This window comes from Narcine bancroftii, chromosome 11 (assembly GCF_036971445.1).
Source record: "Narcine bancroftii isolate sNarBan1 chromosome 11, sNarBan1.hap1, whole genome shotgun sequence".
NCBI lineage: Eukaryota > Metazoa > Chordata > Chondrichthyes > Torpediniformes > Narcinidae > Narcine > Narcine bancroftii.
In genome coordinates, this window is record NC_091479.1 from 92061809 (window position 1) to 92083954 (window position 22146).

At 39.4% G+C, this 22146-nt stretch overlaps 1 long non-coding RNA gene across 2 annotated transcripts; it reads left to right on the plus strand.

The window, feature by feature from the left end:
- Positions 1-6271: 6271 nt before the first annotated feature.
- On the plus strand, positions 6272-21310 carry LOC138745620 (uncharacterized). 2 transcript variants are annotated; one of them, XR_011346369.1, is made up of 6 exons: positions 6272-6353; positions 11724-11809; positions 12192-12339; positions 14581-14965; positions 19261-19364; positions 21259-21310. It is a non-coding gene; the product is annotated as an uncharacterized lncRNA (long non-coding RNA). The 2 variants fall into 2 exon arrangements; XR_011346368.1 differs by lacking the exon at positions 14581-14965.
- The last annotated feature ends 836 nt before the right edge of the window (positions 21311-22146 follow it).

Here is a 22146-nt window from a genome sequence, read left to right on the forward strand (position 1 = left end):
AGGGTGCACTGGAGGGTGTCCACAAACTTATGCAGGCACCGGATTCGTATTTTCCAAAGGGTTATTGTGGAGATTTTCATAATGATTTTGCTGCTTGCTGAGCTGCTCTGTAGTTGTTGTCAGAATAGGAATTAATGTTAGGAGTCAGGGAATTGGAACATAATTTTTCACTTAGATGTGGTAAATATCAATCAATTCATTCTGCCTTAGAATGGCCACAATGTTTCCCAGAGATATAGCCGTCTCCATTGGAGAACCTTCTGATATTCAAAACCATGTGAAAATTGAGTGAGTGGAAGCCTTTCCTGTTGATAGAAAGATCCAGTTTATTAATGAGAGTATTTTATGGGGGCTTATTTGCTTTGAAAGACTGCCTAGAATATGAAAAGCAAGCAATGCTAGCTAATCCCAGTGCCTGATATGTCATTGCCGATCACTGAACTCTCAGTGTATATTCTCATTACTGCCCAGATACAATGGGTGACCTCTCTGATGCTGCAGAAGTTCCCCAAATCTGCTGTGGCAGAGATTGTGCTGAAGAAGTTAAGAAATAACATTACCTTGGCCTCCAGGAAGAAAGTAGTTCCCAAGAGAAAACATGTTTAAAATTTAGATTTCTTGGTGATGACAGCTATGAAAAACCTGTGGCCGTGCTTACATTGCTTATCTAAAACTTCCTGGTAAAATTGTTTCTCTGAAGACTTATTGGTGGGATCTCTTTACAGATGTCTCTGCCCACTCTCTTGCACATCTGGACATTGCCAAATCATAATCACCAATGAGGCAATGTAACAAGATGTACTCACTCAATGTTGCCATAGAAACTAACACTGAGTGAGAACATCCTGTTACATTAAAATGGACTTCGATGACTTTGAAAGTACTTGTAAAGTACAGTGACTTCTGAACGTGCTTCTGAGCTGAATCAAGAAGGGGGCTTGTTTTAGCTGAGTGAGTTTGAACGGGGAAAGCTTGACCGAATTCTGGGAAATCTCCACTGAAACTGATGCTGGCTTCATCCAGTGAGTCAGGTGCAAAAAAAAAGTGAAAGTTCAGCAGTGAAAGGACTCAGTTTCTACTGATTACAAAATCTAGGCCACAGAATATTATCACAAAGCACTTTAAAGCAAAACTGATGGGGATTAAACATCAAATGTTTACATTGGAATAAATGTATTTAATTACATTGAGACCACAGGGTAGGTCTTCCTACCCCCACACCCCCTCCCCCCACTGCACATTTAAGGGGGACATGGACTGAAACTATAATTTTTTTTTTTGTATAGTTCTATGGTTTTCAACCTTTTTCCTCTCCACTCACATACACTTTAAGTAATCCCTATGCCATTGGTGCTCTGTGATTAGTAAGGGATTGCTTAAAGTGGTACGTGAGTGGGAAGGGAAGGTTGAGAATCACTGCTCTAAACCCAATTGTTACAGAAATATTTTGCTTGAGAAAAATTGTCATTGGCCCATTTCCTTTGGAGTTCTGAAACCGTGCACATAATGAGTCAATTAATTACGATAAAAACAGTGGTTTTTAAACTTTTTCTTTCCACCTACATACCACCTTAAGCAATTCCTTACTAATCACAAAGCATCTATGGTATAGGGAAGAGTTAAAGTGGTATGTGAGTGGAAAGAAAAGGGTTGAGAACCACTGGTGTAGTCGGTAGGAGAGAAGGATGGAAGAAACCAGCTAAACTTGACTGCTTCATGGGAAAAGGGGCTTATAAACTTTGAGAAGAGTCCAAAGGAGACATAACCAAAACAAAGGTTGAATTGCTGAGCTAGACCATGTTTACAATTGTTGTTTTTTCATCATTTGAAATCCCTTAGAGATATTTACAACCTTTGAAACCCATTCACAAATTCTTCTATTTCATTTATTGAGGAATATAAAGGAAACTGGCACGATTAGTGCACCGCGATTACATCAGTGACCTGGGTTTGAATCCAGTGCTGTCTTTAAGTTTTCCCCATGTCCGTGTGGGTTTCATTTGTGTGCTCCAGCTTCCTCCCTCCCTCCAAAAATGTACGGGGTTTGTAGGTTAATTTATGTATTTAGGTGGTATCGGCTCTTGGGCCAGAAGGGCCTGTTACTTGTGCTGTATCTCTAATTAAAGTTAAAATGAAAAAAAAAAATTAAACAGGAAAGAAGAAAAATAGGGAATCAGAAGAGCTAAAGGGCCTATGACCTTGTTGAGTTGGATGCAGGAAAATCCCAAGGTACAGTTAAAAAAAAGAGTAGATAGGGAGGGGTTAGGACCACTGAAGGACAAAAGTGGAAATTTATGCCTAGAGCCAAAGGAAGTGTCTGAGATGCTAAATGAATAATTTGTCCTTTGTAAGGAGGATAAAGGAATAGTGAGATTAGGGAGGAGGTAAACTGATAATCTGTGGCATGTTTACATTAAGAAAGAAGAATTGTTGGATCTTTTGAAGAACATTAAGATGGATACGTACCCAGGGCCTGATAGGATCTATCCCGGGTTATTGATAGAGAGAAGAGATGAGATTGCTGGAGCCTTGACAGAGAATGCTGGTATCCTTTCTAGCCTTGGGCTACTATTTGCGATCAATTTACAACTGCCTGGTTTCATATACTATTGATAAAATAACTGAAACAAAAAAAATAGCTTAACCTAAAGAGAAATTGCTGGAAGAACTCAGCCAGTTGATCAAAATTTGTCGATAGAGAAAAAAAAAGTTAATGTTTCATTTTGAGGAAGATCCATGCCCTGAATTTAAAAAAAAATTAAACATACAGCACTGCAACAGTCCATTCTGGCCTTTGAGTCCGTGCTGCCCAATTACACACAATGAACCTACAACCCCCGGTATATTTTGAATGGTGGAAGGAAACCGGACCCCCCAGGGAAAACCCACACAGACATGGGGAGCCACACCAACTCCTTATAGACAGTGCGGGATTCGAACCCAAGACCCGATCACTGGCACTGTGACAGCATCACGCTAACTGCCTCCCCTTTGAAATGTTCACTGTTCTTTTTCTTTCTACAGTTTCAGTAACTGGAGTATGTTCTTCCAGTAATTTCTATTTTATTTCTCTTTTCTGTGAAAGAGTCCACAACCCAAAACATTAACTCATTTATCTTTCCACAGATGTTGTCCAATTGGCCAAGTTCACCTCTCCTCCCTTGAAATTATATCTGTTGATAAGGGCGCAGCCCTTGTAATGAAGGCTAAGGTGGCTTTAGTTTTGTGTTATAGTTCTTGTACCTGCACATCAGCACTGCTGTTCCTTGAAATTGTATGGAACACCAAAGTGAAGGCTTTATTTTGGATATATTTTGGATATCATTTCTAAATTGTTGCAAATGTGACCCTTCTTCATTTTAAAACTTTGTGAAGCATGCTGTAAGTTAATGCATGTGAACCATTTGGTTTTACCTAGATACATATTATAATTTATAAAATGTCTGACTATGTGTTTCAAAATGCTCCAGCTCACTACTTTTGGCACTTACCTCTCATGCTCCTACCATCACAGATTGTTATCTTTGTGTCCTCCTGTGCTCCCTCTGCACTTTCACTGCTCCATTGGCTTCACTGTCATATTCAAATGAACATCAGGTCCATCAACCCCGCCCCTACTCACCACTCTGTGCCCGTTCAGGGAAAAAAATGTGAAGCCATTTATCATCAATGGAGGTGAAGAATTCTTGAGTCATGCTCCCAGTTGATCAATCCCTTGACAGTATGAAACCTCTAGCTATTTGATTATTTCATGAGGCACTGACCCTCCTGGAAGCCTTTATCTCTTGTATTGATGGGAATTTGTGCCATCTCATACCAAGCTGAGGGCATTTAGCTAAATCTCCACAACAGTAATCCAAGATTTCCTATGAAATGCAGTGAAGTCATTGCTTGCCATGCAACCTCACCTTACTTTATCATCAATATGGATATTAAGTGTCAGCCAATTATCCTCTTCCAAGAAAATCTTACACCAATTGTCCATGTGAAGCCAATTTAAAATAATCAAGTAAAAAGAAAGACAATTCACAGACCTTGTAAATTCGGCTAAATTGCTTATCTCATAGAATTGTTTAGATTTGAAATATGCTTTTACAAATCCAGACTTGGTTATTATTAGTCAGTTCCAATGCAAACACTCCTTTTGTATTTTAGTCCATTTTAAGCAATTGCGTTGCTTGTCTGCATAGTCTTGTTGTTTGACCAATCTTGTGAAATTTTTTGAAGAGGTGACTAGGAATGTTGATGAGGGTAGAGCAGTGGATGTTGTCTATATGGACTTCAGTAGGGCCTTCGATAATGTTCCGCATGGGAGGTTAGTTAGGAAGGCTAAGTCCTTGGGTATTAATTTGGAGATTGTCAAATGGATTCAACAGTGGCTGGAAGGAAGGTGCCAGTGAGTAGTAGTAGATAATTGTTTGTCAGGATGGAGGCCGGTGACAAGCAGTGTACCTCAGGGTTCGGTATTGGGACTGTTGCTGTTTGTCACATATATTAATGATCTGGAGGATGAGGAAGTAAATTGGATTAGTAAATATGCAGATGATACTAAAATAGGGGGAATTGGGATGATGAAGAGGGTTTTCAAAGATTGGAGAGGGATTTAAACTGCTTAGAGGAGTGGGCTGAAAGATGGCAGATGGAGTTTAATGCTGATAAGTGTGAGGTGCTTCATTTTGGAAAGAATAATCAAAGCAATGGGAGGGCATTGAAGAATGCAGTGGAGCAGAAAGATCTAGGAATAACAGTGCATTGTTCCCTGAAGGTAGGAGTGCATGTGGATAGGGTGGTAAAGAAGGTCTTTAGTATGCTTGCCTATATAAATCAGTGCATAGAATATAGGAGTTGGGAAGTAATGATGAAACTGTACAAGGCATTGGTGAGGCCAAATTTAGAGTACTGTGTGCAGTTATGGTCACCAATTTATAGGAAGGATATTAACAAGATAGAGGGAGTACAGAGAAGATTTACAAAAATGTTGCCTGTGTTTCAGCATCTGGAATACAAGGAGAGATTGAACAAATTAGGTCTTTATTCCTTGGACCGTAGAAGGCTGAGTGGGGATTTGATAGAGGTGTTTAAGATAATGAGATATATAATGAGAGGGATAGATAGAGTTGATGTGAAAAGGCTTTTCCCATTGAGAGTAGGAGAGATGGATACAAGAGGTCATTGGTTGAGAGTTGACAGGCAAAGGTTTAGAAATAACATGAGGCGGAACTTCTTCACTCAGAGAGTGGTTACTGTGTTGAATGGGTTTCCAGGAAAGGTGGTGGAGGCAGGGTCAATTTTGTCATTTAAGAAAGAGTTGGATAAGTATATGGATGGGAGGGGGATGGAGGGATATGGGCAGAGTGCTGGTAAGTGGAATTAGAGGAGGGTACTTGGATCAGTGCGGACTAGATGGGCCAAATTGGCCTGTTTCCGTGCTGTAATTGTTATATGGTTATTTTCAAGTGTAATTTGGAAGATCTTTTTAAAAATATGCTTTATAAAATACTTTGTCATGATACTGTGCTTTTCCATGATTTTAGTGTATATTTCAATGTTAAATCTATTGCCAATTTGGGTTCTTAAAGTAGGTTAAATAGACCTCCATGTATAGAGAGAAATCTAACCTCAGTTCATGGCTCATTGGAGATATGAATCCAGGATTTCCTGAACCTTTAGTATTTACTTCATCAGCAAATCTGGTCAGTGGGAACAAGCTTTTTTTAAAAAAAAATCTGACATGGCAAAATGGAACTTGTGAATGGCAGGGCAGCAGGATGGAGCACACTTATGTCTGCATGGAGGAGACTCATGGAATTATAACTGGCAATGATTTCTGGCTGATTTAGGCTCTCTGTTATGTCCAAATTCTGACACCAACTTTTACCTTGGCAGAGGTAAGTTAGCCCAGTCCAGACTGGTATGGTTCAGCCATACTGTGGGAAGACAGCAGGCACGATTTCTGTTATTCACATTCACAAAATGATCAAGAAATATATGTGTCTCAAAGAAAAAGAATAATTGATTTTTTTCATAACATCTCAACCGTTAAACAAAATGGCTAAATAATAAGCATTCTCCTTCTCAAGTTTCTCCATACATCAAGTCATTTTTAATATGAATTTAATTATACAGTGTAGGGAAGTATTCTATACTGAGCTACTAGACATCAGTTGATGTACCCACTATGGAGTCTAGTACAAGACTAACACCTCCAGGCTCATTTGCTGGGCCAATATACATCTGTCACATGGACAGGAAGTGACATCATTAGCCCAGATAAAAGCCTGTGCTGGATGCAGGGTCAATTTCCTGCATTTTTCACAGCATACCCACCATTTTTGGAGTTGGTTCACTTGCTGGTAAGTGAGTTTCCATTATAGAAATAATATTTCCCAAAATTATATTACTGTCAATTCCAATATTCATCTTTGTAAGCCTTGTTGACTGAAAATCTCAGAATAGGGCTTATGTAATTATTTTGCTAGTGATACAATAATGGTCCTCTATTGTGATTTATACTTAAAAACAACAGTGGTTTGGACTTCATCTTGGTTTCTGAACGTATACCTTGCTCTTTTTTTGAGTCAGGAAAAATGAAGGGTAACATTTTTGCAGTGTCTGAGTTTGAAGGGATTATCCTGACTCACTAAAGGTTCTTATTTCCTTTTAAGACATCTGAACTTCGTCTTGTTTTCTGTTATTATAGGAAACTATTTCCTTAAAATGTTTAGGTTACTGACCTTCTTCAGTAAGGATTCAGACATTCTGTTCAGCACAAAGCTCTGCTTATTGCGAGAGTATCTCTGAAAGTTTTTTTCCCCCTTTGTTAATTAATGATAATCAGTTTAGAATCCAATTTCTAGTTCAGCTGAGGTTCATCTGCTTCTTGTACAATTTATTTATAGGATGTTGTAGGCTTTGTGAAATTCCATTAATGAAATTTTAAAATAAACATGAAGTGCAATAAAGTCCTAGAGTGTGGAAACAGGCCTTTTGACCCAACTTACTCACACTGATGCTGCCTGCATTTGGCCCATATCCATCCAGACCCTTGCTATCCATTGCAATAATCTCTGCCTCAACTACCTCCTCTGGCAGCCAATTCTATACCGCTTTGTGTATATGTAAAAAAAATTGGCCCTCACTTTCCTGTAAAATCCCATCTTAAACATATGTCGTCTGGTTATTGTTTCCCCAGTCTGTGCAAATGACACATTTTGAATGCCTTTGAGTAACCTCTTATCCTCCTGTGCTCCAAGGAAAAGCCTCACCTGCTGAGGCTTGGCAGCATCTCTCTAAATCTTGCCTGCAGCCTCTAAAGATTGACAACATCTTTCTTTCAGCATGGTGACCAAAGGTGATCACAATACTCCAATGTTTTATGCAACTGCAACATGACCTCCAACTTCTCTGACTGATGGTCCAATGTGCTGAAAGCCTTTATGACCACACAATCTGCCTGTGTCGTGACTTTCAAGGTACTATGTACCTGAGCTCTGGTATTCATCTGCCAACAACACTCCCCACATTGGACCTCCCAAAATACAACTCTTCACATTGCTTTGTGTTGAAGTCCAGCAACCATTCCTTTGCCCATCTGCCCAAGCAATCCAAATCCTTCTGCGCTCTTTGTCAATCATCTTTCCAATCTTCAATACCAGACACTTTAGTGTTCTCCGCAAACTTGCTAATCCTGCTATTTACGTTTTCAACTAAATCATTATTAAACAGCAATGGGACCAGCTCCCAACACTTTGGCACACCACCAGTCACAGGCCTCCTGTCTGAGAAGCAACCGTCTACTATCTCCCACTGCTTTCTTCCATGAAAACCATTTTCCATCCATTCTGTTATATCATCTTGGATCCCATGCGATTTAACTTTTCAGGATAACCTTCTGAGCAGAACCTTATCGAATGCCTCATTGAATTCCATACATATAGCATCTGCTGCTCTGCTCTCATCAATCTTGGTTGCATTTTCAAAAAATGATCAGACTTGGGAGATATGACCTCCCATTTACAAAACCAGGCTGACTATCCCAAATTAGCCTTTGTTCATCCAAGTGCATGTATATATTCTCCCTCAGAATGCTCTCTAGTAGCTCCCAAACTTTTCCCTGCAGCCTTTCTTGAATAGAGGCACAAGATTTGGTACTCTCCAGTCTTTTGGCACCTCAAGTGTACTTAATGACAACTCGTAAATCTCAGCCAGTGCAATTTCTTCTGCACCTTCCCACACTGTCCTTGGATATTCAGGCCCAGAATATTTGTCTATTGTCATGCACATCAGGACCTTCAGCACCTCTTAATCTGTAATACCTACTGATCTCAAAACACTATTATTCACTATCCCAAGTTCCACAGTCCTCATGTCTTTCTCCCCAAGAAAGAAAACAGAAGTACTCTTAGAGGACCTTGTATCTTTCACATACACAAAGTTGACCACATTGATTCCAGAGAGGTCCCATTTTTATCTGCTTACCCTTTTCCCCTTTATGTACTGATTAAAATTTCTTGGAATTATCCAACATGTTATCTGCCAGAACTAGCTCCTGTCACCATTTTGCCCTCCTGATTTCCTTTTTTTAAGTTTGCTCAGTTCCTGAAAATCTTCAAAGTATACACTTGACCCCAACTGCTTGTATCTACCACATGCCTCTTTGTTCTTGACCAAAGCTTGAATTTCCCTTGTCAACAAAGATTCCCTCTAACAGGAACATGCATACCCTTGACTCCTGTCAGTACACTTTTAAAAGCATCCCATTTTCCTAACACTCCTCTTCCTCGAAACAACCTGTACCAATTAGTAATTTAAAAAAAAGCGATGAGTTTTTCTTTTGTATCTTCAAAATCAGCCTTGCCCCAATATTAATGTTTATCGCATGGTCCCTGCAGTGTCTCTCTCCATAATTATCAAACCTAACAATGATCCTGGTCCCCAAAGGCTCACCCATGAACACTTCATCCACCAGTCCTTCCCAATTTCCCAATACTAGATCAAGCTTTGTCCTCCCCATGTGGGATCCTTTTCATATCGCCGGAGGAAACTTTCCTGAATATATTTGACAAATTCCACCCTGTCTAACCTTACACACAATGATTTCCCATTCAATATATGGAAAGCTCTCCAATCCTCTACTATGACAACCTTATCTGACCTACAGCTGGCAGCAATCACCTGGCTTATTTGTTCCTCTAATTTCCATTGACCATTTGGGGGCCTGAAGTAAGTACTCTCTTAACAAGGTGATCATACCTTTTTGTTTCTCGGCTCCATCCAACTTGTTTACATTTGCTTTAAGCATCATTTGGGGTATTTTTCTCGGTTAAATTAATTATATAAATTTAATTAACTGCTCTGACCCAATGTTCCATTCAGCTATAAACTTTACACTGCCTTTATGTTTCAAACCCTTTTAATGTCACAGTGTTCCTTATCTTTGCATCTGTTTCAAATATGTTAATCCTCTGTTAATACATTCTCCAAATGTGACCTCTCATCTCAAATTTCCATTGCCCATGATTAATAATCAAACTTTTAAACATAAAATTCTCTAATTTTTTTTACTCTCTTGCCCAGTTAGATCTGACCTCCCTTTGGGCAACCATTTCATTACCTTTCCAAACACACATGGCTCTACGTCAATTATTGCCTTATCAAGCTTCTGCAATTTACCTTGCAACATTTTATTATATTAAAGGAGTTTTTCATTTGGGAGAGAAATGAGGAGAAATTCATTTATATTAAAAAAAAAGCCATAAATCTTTTAAATTTTGTCCCCCGGTATTCTGTTTTTTGTTGAGCTACTGAGTAAGAGTTGATTGATTTTTTGTCAAGGAAATTAACAGAACACGGAGCAGTACAGCACAAGAACAGACCCTTCAACCCACAATGCTGGTGCCAAACAAGGTGCCCATCTTAACTAAAATGCTGCCACTTGGATATTCACTTGATATAGGGAAGAGCCAGAAAGCAGTCATAAGTTCCCAACCTGCCTCCTTAATGAATAGTGGAACAGGCTTGAGATGTCATGTAGCCTCCACCTTCTTCAACTTTTTATATTATTCATTACTCTTCTAAAGATGCATTGTTATTAACGAAGATTGGTTGCATTAATTTTTTTGAGGGGGGGGGATGTTTGGTGAATTGATGTTGAAAAGGATATACCATGTATATCGCTATACAAGTCGATTGGTGTATAAGTCAACCCCCATTTTTCAGACAAATTTTAAGGGTTTTATGGTATTTCCAGCATTACAAGTTGATCCCCATTTTTCGGGCTGTCCGGGCCTCCCGGGAACAACCCAATATTTTTTTTAAACCCAAGTTTCAAAGCTGTAAATTAAGTTTTTTTATAAAAACCTTGGCCTACCAGGCAACAGTGGTGACAGCCAATGGAGCTGGAGTAGCAACATCGTGCTCCTGCGATGACGGCAACCTCAGGGTAGGGACAGTTATGGCACTCAGCAGTTGGGAGGCATCAGGGAGTGGCGGTGCCGGCAGTGGGGAGGTGCTTCCAGCATCGACTTGTACGCCGATTGATGTCAATCTGCTTTCTCAGTGAATTTAAGGTCTGAAAGGTATATCCCGTGTATAAGTTGACCTCCCCTTTTTGAGAAAGATTTTAGGGTTTCACAACTCAACTGGTATGCTGAAATATACAGTAACTAGTACTGACACAAAAACTACTTGTCAAGTATAACAGCACTGAAATGATATTGGAAAATTATTGGTCACTAATTAGACATATCTGGTGTCCGATTCCCTGAAATGTTAGTGTGCTGGTTGAACGAATCCTGAGGTATAATTAGGTAATGTCTGATTTTATACATCAACTCAGTAAAGAGACAGACCCCATCGACAAATATCTATAATGAAGCGATTAAAGATTAAATGTAACATGATTATTTCACTTGGAGGTTGGTGTTCTTCATTTGAGTATTTGTTTCCATCTCCACCAGTATTGTAATAATAGCCAAGGTGGAGCATGAATTAAAAGTTGTCTCAATTGTTTCAATTGTGAAAGACTAACTGATATTAAGAAAAACTTTCAAGCATAGCTTGTGAATAAAGATGCTTTGATTATATCGCCTAGGTTTAAGGTTAAGGTGGTGAAATAGAATTTTTGAACATTACCATACAGAAGGCTTTCAGGCCATCACATCCATGCCAGTTCTTTGAAGAAACTCCTCACTTAATTCTATTTCTTTGGTCAAAGGTAAAATTTTCCCTTTCAACTATTCATGAGATCCCTATCAGACATTACTTTAGATGTGCTGTGACCAGCCTTTTTGGCTGTTGTTCCAGAACACAATGAATTGCCCATGATTAATTTTTTTTCCCCTTAGTTGCCAAGATTTCTTTGGTCAATTATCTTCAATCTGTGTCCAATGATTCTTAACTCTTCTGTCAATGGACTGGATTTAATCAAAATGTTTCATGGTTAGAAACACTTTTGTTGAGCTCTGCAGATAACATTCACAATTCCTCCTGACTCTCTTTGTAACTGGTACCATTTTAATACATCTCTTTAACACCATCCCTATATCCTTGACATCTGTCCAAAAGTGTAGTATCTAGAATTGACCACAATACTCCAGCCGGGACCTAAACTATTGAATAAATAATTTTACTGTTTGGCTCACATTTCCCCTGTTTGTTATTGCAATTACATTAATAACACAGCAGACTGTTGTAAAGGTTTGTGTGTATACTTTGCCCCACAGACTGAGAAATCACCGAGCCAGCTGGCCATAGATAAGACAGATCTCAAGGAGAAATTACATGAACAGCTAACCTTGGCATTCTGCTGGTATGATGACTAAACACTGAGTCTTTGCCAATGTAGTATAACGCAGGCATGTTGGAAACTAAGTTACTAAGCTGTGATTGAAAATCTTAACAAATGCAGTGAAACTAGAAAAATAAATCAAAATGTAGTGATATTCATTGCTTATTAAGATTGTAATTATAAAATCCTCAGGTAATTACATTGGTAATTATAGATCACGATAGAACACAAGGGTTATTTCATTCCCTTTGCTACATCTCGGTGAGAAAAAAAATGAATGAAATGTGCTCAATCTCCCAGTCTGAGCTCCATTTTTTAAATTCATTTGCTTTTTTTAAATAAGATTGATGAATGCATTGTAAAAAAAAAGTCCTTGTAATTTGATTTCATGCATTCCATTTAGTATACCATCCAAGGTTATATTGTCATCTACATGAATCACAGAAAAAAAATCCTTTGTTTGTCCTGCAAAGACACACAAGTAGCCACTACTGATTGCCACAATCAAGATAAGAAAGAGAAGCAAAAGAGAATTCATTAAGGGACATTGGGTAAGATGCAACATTTTTTTAAAGCTTCATTTCAATGTACCCTTCCAAGAAGCTTTGACATCTCAGCTATTGAGTGTGGATATTACTCATGGATGGAAACTATTAATAGTAATTGTACACAGGAGCATAGAGCAAGTCAGACATTATTGTTATTCCATTTGTTCTCTAATCAGCAAGCCAAACATCTGTGCTACTTTATTAGTTATGGATATGCAACTGAACGCTATGGAATGGTAACAATACCAAGAACCATTAATTGTACAATTAGCAGATTATTATTGATAATTAAATTGCAGTTGTAGAGAAATGTTCTCCCATTACACTCAGTTTATGTTCACAGCAGGGTGATACTATTCATGAGCAGATTTGCACCTTTTGCACGTTAAATCCGGCAAGTTTGTGTGATGTGAACGCGAAGGAGAAAGCAGTCTGTCAGGAACTAACAGTGCAATGGTTGAGTTACACAGCATTTCCATTGTTCGAAAAACAATAAGGATTCCGAAGTTTTTTTTTGGTAATTTGCAGGATTTAAAAAAATTGAACTTTAATATGCAGGCAATAATTCCAACAGAAGCCCTTTTTGTTGTCTTCAAAGTCACTAGTCAAAACAGGAGCCGAGGTCATTGGGAGGGGGGGGGGGGTGATGGGGAAAGATGTATAAAAGGCATTTTGCAAGACACTGCCAGGGCAGACCAATGACCAAATCCATTTGTTCCATTGAGATCTCACATCTGTCGCATTAAAACTAATGCAAAAATGTCACCAAAAAAAAATCAACATTTGCCTCATGGTCTCAGCAGAAGATAAATTCTCAAAATTTCATTGTGATGGGGCTTGGAGATCTACAATGCTAAAGTGAATCCGCTCAACACTGGCATTTGAGCTTGGAGTTACTATTCTAAATTTTGGAGATTAAATCATTTAATTGGCCAGAATGCATTGCAGCTGCTTTCAAACGCATCAGTATTTCAAACACTGGCCAAACCTTGAATGATATCCAACTTTTTCCAAGACCACTCCCAGTCAAATAAAATGACTAAATATGTTCATATTTTGTTATCCTGAGAGAACATTTTGAAAGTTTTCTCTGGAATTAATTATCATTCCCTTAAGAACATCTGGACCCTGCTCTGGGGTCTCAGTGGGAGACAGGGACGGGGTTTTGTGCTGGTAGTTACGTGAAGCTGGTTACCAGTATATTCACTAAAATCAATTCACTGACTGAATATTCATTGATGAAAATTCACTGACTATCAAATTAATCAATGGAAAAATCACCAACCATCAAGTTCATCAACATAATATATAGTTCTAATTTTTAATTGATTTTGGTGTCCTTTTTATTAATTAGAGGTTAATTGGTCATTCCTGCGGTCATTTGTCTAACGAGGATCCCCTTAGGTCATTATTCCTGCTGCCTGTGCTAGTTCCCCCCACTTGCTCCCTGTGGGAACTGGGGAGTTCGTCTCTCCCACTCCCCTCTTCTAGGGGATACACGGCTGGACTCCAGATCCAGGCTGATTTCGTCCTGCAGTCCTGCTCCCATTCCTTCCCCCCCCCACCTCCCACCACCCCCAACATGTCACCCAAGTGAGAACTCTTCAGTCAGTGATAGGAGGAAATGGAAGACAAGCCCGGAGGCGTGCATTATCAGCATCACACACTGGTTAGATTGTACTGAGGATGTGCTGGACTCAGTGTAAAGTTGGCATGCATCCCCAGGGACCACATGCACTCCACTCTTGCAGTCTGGCTGCTGGTAGTTGAACTCTGAATCTGTTTCCCCAACCCTCTCCCTCCCTCCAACTGCCCAAAATTGTGTGGTCAGGATTTATCAGCCACATTTCACTTGTCAGCTGGGGTGCAGTAGGAGGGTGGTGAGGTGCCTTAAATGGCCTTCCCTCGCGCACACAGATGAAATCACATTGGAGGTGAGCACGAATCTCTCAACTCCGGAGTGGCTAGGCCAGACACGGACTGTCAACGATGGTTTGAGCCAAGGGCAGGCTGTTTACACCACCTCTACATCCTACCGCATTCCAGCTGACAGGTGAAATGTTGCTGATGGGGATGAAGAAACCTTAAGACACTTAACCGTGCGTCCTTTAATAAAGCTATTAATTAGTTGTTAAATAAAGCTTTTAATTAGATGTCAATTATTAACAGCTGACTTTGATAGGTTACTCCTTTTAGCTCAGTCATCTGCCAACACCATTAAACAAATGGTTCTTCATTTTGTAGTGTCCTAGAAAGGAACAAAAAGTTTTCTGTTAAAAGTCACCTGTTCTACAAAGGAAGTGTGGAAGTATGAACAATATCAGAAAAGTAAATGTTGGGATTGAGTATCTTCTGTTGGTGACAATATAATTAAGCATTCAAATGAGCACATTCACCAAGCATTGAAGTAGCAAGTGTTTGTGAAATGATTCGCAAGAAGGCTTTAGCATTAATGTAGTCAAACAGCAGTTGGAAAGCTTCATGCTGCAGAAAACATCAAAAGAACAATGAGAAACATGCAAGCAGTCACCCCAAGAGAGAGAACTCTGCAGTTGGCACTCAGTGAGAGGGTGCACAGGGCAGAGCTGCCACGCATCTCAACTCCAGTAGTGGGTGGACCAGCCGACAGGTGAATATTTTAATGAATTTTGAGTTCGGTGAATTTGACGGTCGGTGATTAATTTTGTGGGTGAATTTTTCGTCATTGAATTTTCCATCGCTGAATTAAACGGTTGATAATTTTTCTCGAGGGTGAATTTTCCATCAGTGAATTGATTTCGGTGAATTTACTGCTGTGCTTTGTGAATGAACCCAGTTACAATGTTGCCCCTTTCCCTGCATTGGGAACATTTAAAGTGGCACTGCCATTGTGGTGTGTTGCCCCTTGAGCACAAGTTCTGCCTTTTGTTCCCTCAGTTAACTTCAGTTAACAGTTTACAACCCAAAACTACCATTGCATTCTGCAGTTGATCACGTTTCCCTGTTGAATAATTGGTCATGATCAAACTGATGACTACAGGTGATGTGTGAAAGCATAATTGTTTAAGCATAGTTTTTTCATTTGTTGAGTTATTTATTGGTATTTGATGTTAAAGATTTGCAAAAAAAAGATGCAGTTTTACTTCCTCATACTTATCCGAGTTCAGACATACCTACTTTAATAGCAAATGTAAAATCTGGAAAATCTTCAGTCAAAAATGAAGAATTATCATCATCTGTTTAATTTGTTTAAGAAAAAAAATGTAAAAGTTCTCTCAAAAAGACAAGAGTGACCCATTACTGTGATTATATCCCAAATGTTCAGTGGGGGTCAGACTCGTTTGTTTTGGCAGATTAATGCACACTAAACTAAATAATGATCAGCAAAGGTTACGGTGTTCTTTTTCAATTTTAATTTTTTTCCTCTTGCAGATTTTTGATAATTCACAGCAATAAGGCAATTTAAACTCCAGAAGATGAATGGTGCATTGATAATATTTTTAACAACATCTTAAACATATCTCCAGCAATTCAGTGTAATTGAGAATCAGGTCAAGTCAGGTTTAAATGTTGAGATTAAATGGATGTGCTGTGTTGTCTTTCACACTAGAAACGATCAGAAAATAAAGTTACCATCTAAAACAAAGCATTAGCCTGACAAATTGCCTGCTTATACTCAGTTCCAACTTTTTGTTGGTTGTGACCAGGGATCCAAAGAGCAATAGGAAGTATGATTGTAATAACCTCAATTCTGAAGTTGATCAGTCATAAAACACAGAAATTTTCTTTTAGAACCATAGAACCACAGAACACTACAACACAGAAAAAGGCCTCTTTGGCCCTTCTAGTCTGTGCTGAACCATTTTATTTTTGCCTGGTCCTACTGGGGGCTCTGGTTTCCACCATTCAAAATGGACTGGGTGTGTAGTTCAATGGGGTGTAAAATGGGCAGCATGAACTTGTGGGCTGAAATGGCCTGTTACTGTGCTGCAGGTATGTCTAAATTAAAATTTTAAATTTAAAACCTGAAGCCCTCCCTTCTGCACCCTGTTTTTAGCACATGTTAATCTGCATTATCCTTCTATTTCTAACTTCATGAGCACCTGGCATGGGTCGGAGTCCTGAGATCACAACTCTAGAGGTCCTGTCCTTCAACCTAGTGATTCCCTAAACTCTCCTTGCAGGACCTCCTCACCCTTTCTACCACATCATTGGTCCCTACATGGACCATGCCACCTGGGTGCTCGCCCTCCATTTTGAGTATGCTGCAAACTCGATCTAAGATATCTCAGACACTGGCAGCAGAGAGGCAACATACCATTCAGGAAACTCTATACCTGCCACAGAGCCTCTTATCTGTCCCCCTAACTATGGAATCCCCTATCCACTACAGCTTTCCTCTTCTTCTCCCTTCCCTTCTTAACCACACGACCAGGCTCCGTGCCAGATCTCTGATCTCTGTGGCTTGTCCTTGGTAGGTAGTTTCCCCACCCCTCCCCCCGCCTTCCAACAGTATCCAAAATGATATGCTTGTTATTAAGGGGAACGGCCACAGGGGTGCCCTGCTCTTCTCTTTCCCTCTCCTGACTGTCCCTCCTCCTGCCCCCTAGGTGTGATAGTGTCCCTGTAACTCCTGTCTGTCACCACCTCTGCCTCCCAAATGATCCGGAGTTCATCCCACTCCAGTTCCTTAACTCGGCTTGTCAGGAGCTGCAGCTGGATGCATTCCTCGCAGATGAAGTCATCAGGGATGTAGCTGGCTTCCCTGACCACCCACGTTTTGCAAGAGGAGCCTTCCCCTGCCTTGGCTGCCATTGTCTGACTAGACAAACAAAATAAATGACATCAAGAAACCTGCCTACATGCCAAATCATTTTTGTTCCTGGAATAGGGTGGCCATTTCTGACTTCAACTCCTACTGTTCCTTGCCAAAGCCTTACATCTCTGTCAGTCCACTCTGATGATGACCTCGATGACTGCTCCGCTACACTGTCCCTCACTTTTATAGGATACTCAGCTTCTTCCTCCAGTCAGATCTCTATTCAAAAGAGCTGACTACATTTTTCTGCAGAATGTTAATTTTAGAGCAGTTTTTGCTGGTAATTGGTTAGTGCTCTGTATTAGTAGTATTCTGCAAAAAATATCTTTGAATTTGTTCAAAATGTCACGTTGCTTTGAAACAAAGAAAAACCCAGATTGGAAACAATGCTTTTTTTGTCATAAACTCATTTTTTTATTTCTTAAAAACCTATATCCTAAGCAAGGGACTTTGATACATTCAATACCTAAAGATATTTGATAATGATCTTCCCAATACAACGACTCCCTTCATGAAACACTAGTTGGTAGTGTTTCTACCAACTACAAAACACAAGTCAGGAGCACTTAGGAATTCTCTGTCCTCGACCCCAACTCCATCAAGAAGTCCATTGAGAACTCCATTAAAGGTTCCTTTTATCAAAGGCTCCTTTTATTGTCACTTAATAATTCGTAAACAATGTAGCTTGCGTGATACATAAAAAATGTATTATTCCAACCTTTGTCTGCCATAAGGCAATCAGAGTTGCCATGAGCATTGTTTTGTGCCCCGAACAATGAGAGAAGACAAAGCAAAACAGAGTTCCTTCAGAGGTGGTGAGAGTCCGTGAATTTGCCTCCAGCGCTTCTGCAGCTTCACAGACTCCAGTTTCAGCTATTGGCAACCCAAGCTCCAGATCCAAACCTCCGATATGATCAGGAAGCTTTCAGTGCCCGAGGCCTTTCTTGCCTTCAGCACCCTTCCAAATCCTGATTCCGATATCTGGTTTCCGTGAGTCAGTATCCACCAGCCCGCAGCCTGTGTGGGTCCTTCGACCACAAGTCACCAGCAGCCTATGTGAGACCTTTGACTGCATGTCGCCAACAGACAGCAGCCTGTGGCAGCCCCTCAGCCACTTGTTGGTCTGCTGCCTTGGTCACCTTCCTTGTACGGTCATCTCCTGGCTTCTCCTCCTCAATGGGAGGAGGAGGATGTTCTTGCTAGTCTGCTGCTCTCCTGGTAGTACACTGCCCAGCACAGATACTGCCATCTTGAGTACAGACCTCCATGAGTGCAGGATTGGGAAATAAAAACACCCTCTGTTTCTCTAACAAGCCTTCCCATCCCATCATTACATATTCATTTGATTCCCTCGCTATAACAACATAGCTGCTCTGTGAACCTTTGACAAAATTCACTGCAGACACTTACCAAGTCTATATGCAAATCCAAGTGGAAGAGCAGTAGATGCAATGGGTTTTCATGTTCCTCTGGACATCAAGTGCTATCTTGCCATTGAACCATGTAATTTTTTCTGTATCATAACTCCACTTGTATCTGGATACTTCCCGTATTGTGTACGTACTTTTAACAGAATTACCAACGGTTTAAGAAGGATGCTCGTCTCTCTCTTCCAACATAATAAATGCCAGAAATATCTACTTACTAAAAGTAAATAAAAAATATAACCCTTTGCTAGAAATATCTACTTCCTGTAAGTTTAATAAAAAAACCTTTGCTATGATCTTCCTCTGTATATGAGGTTTTCAGAGTCAATTATTCCTGACCAAAAAAATGTCTACTAGAATTTGGCCAACCATTATTTCCCTCTTAACCATTTCTATTTTGCCAGGTTATTGTTTTTTCACAAAAAAAAAATTGACAGATATGATGAATGGACTGGGAATTTTTTTGCTGTATTTGGGGATAGTCTAAGACCGGCAATACGGGAATTGCCTGGATTATATTTCTTTCCAAAGTGGAGAAATATATCAGAATGAAATCTATTTTACACTTAAAATAACTCACTGTGCACACAAATATTGGTATTCAGGACATATGGTCTAAATTGGACTCAACAAAATGCCTTTGATATTTGATTTATCATGCAAGGTTACTAAAGCTTTGATCCTCTCCATCCCTGACAGGAACCCATCTGTCTGGTAACACAAAGAGGACTGGCAACTTGTTTCAGACTGTTGAAAAAGTTCCTCTCAATAAAGCTGTACATCAATATCAGAAGAAATCACAGGTTTTTTTTTTATCTTAAAAGAATAATTTTCACCTAAAGTTGACCATCCAAGACAGGTTTGCTTTGCTGTAAGGTTGCAGAACCCATTTTAGCAATTAATTAGAGTTGGTCAGATCAGAGATTAGGGGCATTTTAAATGCATCCCTTCTGTGTTAAATAGTTTTAGCACAACTTTCTAGCAAGCTGTTATGGTATTTTCAAACAAATGGGGTTTTCTGTGTCACTTGAGATATAGCACTTCTGATACACAGTTGTCTTCAATGTTTCATTTTGTTATATAAGTAGTGGTAGCTCTGTATCTAATAATTAAACAACATTTGTATGAAAGTTAATGATTGCAAGATTGTGAACTTCGAAATAAATGTTTCCTTCTTTGAAAGAATTCATATCACCAGTTCTGATAAAAGTCCCAACTTTTCTTTTTCACAAATATTGTCTGACCTACTGAGTTTTCAGTGTTTTCTTTTTTTGATTTGAATTTGTATAGTACCAGTCACTATCTCAGGTCATCTCAGAGTTATAATGAAGTTATTTTGTTTGAAGCATATTGACAGCTGTCACATAGGAATTCAGCCAATTTGCATCTAATGAGGTACCACAAACACTCATAATAAATCAAAGCAGAAAATGCTGAAAAGAAATCTGAGTCAAACAGCATCTGTGGAAGGAGAAACAGACATTAGAACTGAGAAAGGGAGAAGATTTTGCAAATTAAGTACATCTAATGGGGTGAATGTGGCTGGTGAGATATTAAGGGAAAGTTAACTCTTCATCTGCAAGTGCTGTTAATGCCAGAGCAGTTTTGTGTGGATTGGACCATTGAGGCAAGCACCAATGCAATAATAATCAGCAAATATTTATCTCAGAGAAACGGCTACATTAATGAGCCAACAAGATTCTTATTACACATCACTTTTGAATGCCAGTACAACATTCTCCCAAAACTGCACAGCTGAAACAGTTTGAACTCTTTCCCTGAAGAAGGGCTTGGGCTCAAAATGTCACTTTACCTCCTAAGGACACTGTGTGACCTGCGAGTTCCTCCAGCATTTCTGTCTTTCTAGCTTGAATTGTTACTTTGGAATAGGACTTGCATCCACAAGCTTCTGACGTAGTTACATTGTAATGGCTACCAATGTAACCATAACTGGTCTAAGTATCAAATATTCCAATTAATTTAGGTGGACGATCTTTTTCAGAACAAAATCTGGAAACCAAATCCATTCTGTTTATTGAATCTAAAAATCCAGATTTGCATCTGCCAGTGGAAAGGAACCTTAACTATTGGAGATATCGAGCCTGAATGCTACTTGCCTTGCTGGTGCCTTCTTAGAACAGGTTCTAATGTGGAAATAAGAACTTAAAGAATAGAAGCAAAAGCCAGCCATTTGGACTCTTGTACCTGGCCTGTCATTCAGTAAGACCATAGCTAATCTTTTACCTTGGCGCCCCTTACCTTTTCTAACACAATATCCCTTGATATCATTAAAATATATCAGGCTCTGTCTTGAGTAAACTCGGCAATTAAATGTCCACTGCCCAAATTCCAACCCTTGATATCTTTAAAATATATCAAGCTCTGTCTTGAGTAAACTCGGCAATTAAATGTCCACTGCCCAAATTCCAAAGATTCTCCACACCCCCCCACCAAGGTAAATACTTCCATCCCCTTGTACTGTAATGGTGACCATGGTGTTCAGACGTCCCAGCTGGAGATGCTCTGCAGTCATCCTGTGAATGTTCCTATAACTTTTGTAGGTTTCAATGAGCTCAGCACTAATTCTTCCAAACTCAAGGATGTATAGGTCAACTCCAATTCACACAACATTCTGTGATTCAGTCATTGAATCTTTGTCCTACTCCCTCTAATGCAATTGTATTCTCCTTTTGGTAGGAATACCAGATATATTGCCACCTACCACTCAAGGGTCATGTAACATTTTGCCAAGTCAAATCTGGTAAGGAGCAAGGATAACTTTCCAAATTTCATTTGCAATAAAAGCCAACATGAAATTTGCTTTTTTTTTGTTTTCTCAATCTGAATGTTAACATTCATGTGCAATGACCAAGTTCCTTTGAACACCAATACCTTTCAAGTCCTCACATTTTCTGTTTTATTTTGTTTCCTGCCAACATACAGGACCTTGGGTTTTCACAGAGTATAGTCCCGCTTGTGTTTTAATTTGCCTATCTATTCATTAGCACATAACCTGCAAAATTTCTCTATTCTCTCCTCACAGCCACACTGGCACCAAATTTTATATAATTACCAAATTTGGATACATTTCAATCATACTGACCTTTGACATCTGAAGTGCTCACAACATCCCAAGGTGATAACAAAAGGAAAAAACGGCTGGCAATTTTTACAAATTTTAATACCACACCACACATTTCACAACTTATTTCAGTCAGATAGAGCTTGGAAACTTCCACACTAGTGTAATGGAGGTTCAGACTGTAATATTTATTTGAATATCCTAAGATTTAGTTATTTGATCAGGGTTAAAGATAGTCAATTCCACTTGGTCAAGTGGTATAGTCACCCCACCTTTGTTCTGTTGAACAATAACTTAAAAAAAACTATTTGTGAACAAACTCTGAGAACAATGAAAGTCATTCAAGTATTGCAGATGGCATGGTGCAGCGATAAATTTAAACGTCCATTTATGCTCCTCAGGATTTTCCATTGGACTTGCCGTGATGGGTAAATTTCTGTCACCAGTGCTGTAGCTGATTGTTCAGAGCATTCATCGTCCTTTGGATTGGATTTTACTTCATA